This window comes from Diadema antillarum, unplaced genomic scaffold (assembly GCF_040938485.1).
Source record: "Diadema antillarum isolate AM-2024a unplaced genomic scaffold, OU_Dant_1.0 seq00002330_RagTag, whole genome shotgun sequence".
Lineage (NCBI taxonomy): Eukaryota > Metazoa > Echinodermata > Echinoidea > Diadematoida > Diadematidae > Diadema > Diadema antillarum.
In genome coordinates, this window is record NW_027272948.1 from 62,057 (window position 1) to 65,683 (window position 3,627).

The 3,627-nt window shown below is 41.8% G+C and overlaps 1 pseudogene; it reads right to left on the reverse strand.

Moving 5' to 3' along the window:
- Positions 1-249: 249 nt before the first annotated feature.
- Positions 250-2,703, reverse strand: LOC139714585 (uncharacterized; annotated as a pseudogene).
- Positions 2,704-3,627: the final 924 nt, after the last annotated feature.

Sequence of the window (3,627 nt, forward strand, 5' to 3'; positions counted from 1 at the left end):
GCTAATGCGACCTGATCTTGTTTTAATGACCACTGGATGTTTTACACTTTGCTTTGGAATGTCCTCGCTCCTCTGCTCAGTGTTGTCATTTGCAATTTCTTCATTTGCGATAGTGTCTTCTAGTTTCATGCGAGATTTTGCGAGATCTCTCCTATTCCTTCGATAATGCACTCCGGTAGTGGTTCGTACAATGTAAGATCGGGGTTTGCCACTACAGCTTCCTCAAACTGTTTTTGGTTCCTGCTATGCTTAAAGGTCCTGTTTACCTTTGGGAACAGTGATTAAAAAAAATTTCAAGGTATGACATTTAATGCATATGTGTAGGTCTGTTGTACCACAAAACATCCTATCATATAAAATTTTAGCGATAAAGCCCAAAATATAAGAAGATATCTGTATTTTTCTCAATAAACCATAACTGTAGATGGTTTAGTCTGGAAAATCTTTTTATTATAACTCTTGTTCGCATTTTGCATATCTAACAATACTTAACATCAATTATACAGATTCAAATTTTTACAGTGTTTGTTTCTATCCCTAACCCACATTTTAGAATCATTTTAAGGCATTAATGCTGGGTTTTTGTTTCATCTGCAAATAGTAAATTATGCCTTTAAGTTCATCAACATGGCTGTCATGTGTACATATCCTACCGCAGACATCCAAGACATGGGTGGTGTTATCCGTAGCTTGTGTGTAAGCAGACATTGTTTTGCAGCTGTCTTTTCTCTGTTCTGCATCATCCTGTTTGATGGTTGTGCTCTTCTTCCGATATAGCTCAAGATTTGTTGATCTTTGACGGCGGGCATTCTTTAGAAACTCAGTTAGTGTGTGCTCATCCATGCCATCAAGGTATTCTCTAGTTTTATTCATATTCCAGAGCAAGATACCTTCGAAGGCAGCAGTGTTTACGTTTGGCATGATCCTTCGCATTCGGTCTAGGCCTGAGAAAACTCGTTCAGCTGACAAGTTATCTTTAGGACATGTCACAGTATCTTGTCTGTTTTTTTTCATCTGCATTGTAGAAACGCCCTCCTGGAAGATGGTTTGCTAGTTGACGGGACACACACACTAGCATGTTGTGCATTGTGCATGATTGGAGAGTGCTTACTTGGTCAGCTGTTCAATACTGGCTGTTGTCTCAGCATACAGTGATCTGTGTACTTCATTCTTTACGGGCGGAAAATCTTCAAACAAGAGAGCAGTGTCACTGACCAATGGGGAAGGATCCAACATCCAATCATTGATTTTCTCGTGAAGCCTTGCATAATACTTGTCTGTATTAAGTACATGAATATCACTCTCTACCATCTTCATCAAGGGGGATGATATATGTTGGTCGATGATGCCCATCGCTCTCATACCTGCAATGATAAGTTCATCCTCAATGTCTGCTTTCAAACATTTGATGTACATGTTTTCTTTACGAGAAGCATCCAGTGAGGAGCACAATGCATAGAAATCATCTCTGTGGTAGAACACTGCCCCAGTGTTATGAAATGGCACATTGAATCTATTTCCCCTGTAGGCCATGAGGTGAGAAACATCCACAATGGACTTAAATTCTTCTGTTAATCTAGACTGTGCATCGCACTCCGGACCCAACAGGTCACAAAATGTTCTTACTGTCAGCATTAAAGCTGAGGCATTTTTGCTTCTGTTCCACAGCAGTTTCTTCTCCCTTTTTCCAGAGTCACTTTCAATTTTTTCGCATTCATTCAGGGCTGCAGAAGCATACTCTTGAAGATTTAGAATTAGGTGCTTTCCACAGTAGAGATCGTTTACTGTGTTTAACTCTTGGATTGTTTGGTCATCCAGCTCTTCCAATTTTTCACCAACTTGAGGTAAGGCTTCTGCTTGCCATTTCTCCAGTTTTGTGATACATGCTTTATTGGTGACGTAGCGGTCTGTCAAAGTGATCTTGACTTTTACCAGTAAATGCAAAACATGTTCCTTATCCTCACTTATACTCGAGGTCATCAGTTCATTGAGTGTTTCTTCAGCATCCTTCAAAAGGGAATCTGCACTCTGTTGAGATATCATGCAGTGACATCCCAACTGTGCCGTCATCTGTCGATGCAAGGAAAGTAGTGTAACCTTTCTTTTTTTTCTTTTTCTTTGGTAGTTCCATCAACATGCAGAGTGATGGGGTTTTCCGATGTTGCCATCTTTGTCCTGGCAGCTTCCTTGCTGAGCATAGCTTTCTCCACACACAAGTATCTTAATAATGTGGGCTTTGGGAGGCGGCCGACTTTCATCTTTGCGACATCTTGCAAGACTACTCGAATCATCTCAGATGCATTCCTGCTTGAAACACCTCTAGAGAGCTCAAAGCATGTCTGTCTGATGCCACTGGTGTATTGTCCTTTTTCAAAAGTACTTATTGAAGCATCCATATACTTCACTTTTTCTGCACTGTAGATTTTCAGTTTCTGATTCTAGTTGTTTGACATTTTTCTTTAGATCCTTTGTTGCAGCCTTGTCTCTTTCATAACTTTGTTTGAAATGTTTCCTAGAGTCATTCTTTTTCTTCTCCTGTTGCAGAAGAGAAACTTTCTTCTCTAGCTGTTGAATTTTCTCATTAAGGTCCTGAATTTCTTTAGCATCATCTTGGATGTCCTTATCTCTTCTCTCTAACTTTTGAACCAGATTCTTTTTCTGTAAGCTGCCGATGTGCCTTTTCAAATCTTTATGTGATATCATGCATTTGTATCAAGCAGCCTCTAACTTCTCAATTTCTTTACTTGCTTTCAAGCATTCACTCTTTGTTTGATTATCCTCCGCTATTTCATCCTCGATATGGTATGTCAGCTACTCTATCATCAGGATAGAGGTCAAAAACATCATCTGCATCATCACCCCTGATCCTTTTGTTGTCACTATCCACCTCCTCTCTCACTGGTTTGGGCTGAGGAATTGCGTAGGGTGCACTGAGGAATTCATGGAACTTCTCTTTTCGTAGAATATCCCGCTTCTTCTATGGGTTACACCAGCTGCTCTGTATAGTGCCAAGAGGTGGGTGTTCACTACCAGAGTCTCGCCCACCATTCACTTGCAACAGTCTTCCAACTGTTTAGTTCCACAGGTGGCAGTCACACACAGGGCTAGCCGAGAACCCCGATTGGTGTAGATGTTTGCCTGTCCTTGCATGGAGGGCTCGGATGTGGTTTAGGGTGAGCCACCGTACTGTTTCCAAGCTAGGTTGAAGCCTCCGGCTTTGCTGTCGGGTCACTTATGGTGCTGCACGTAACTTAATTGAGTTGTGTTGGAGACTGCATCCGACCAGCATCTGCGCCATTCACTTTTGCAGTCAAAGTGTTCCAATGATGGATGGGACATCCAGACTGGCTTGCAAGATTTCAGGTGCATTGGTGGCAGGTTGTTCAGGTCATTGTGGATGCGGATGTCAGGGTCTGAAACCAAACATACACCCGACAAGCAGCCTAGCCAGCCTGGGCGTGCAGCAGAAGAGCAAAGAGCTTGCATCATTCTCTAAAACTTGCAAGAGAACAAAATTAATATAAATTGATAGGAATAACGTGAAAGCAGAGTAGACCGAAGGATGTGTCCCGGATGTGTGGTGCTCGGCCTAGAGCTACAATGTATGTACCTACACTGTACCCCTGC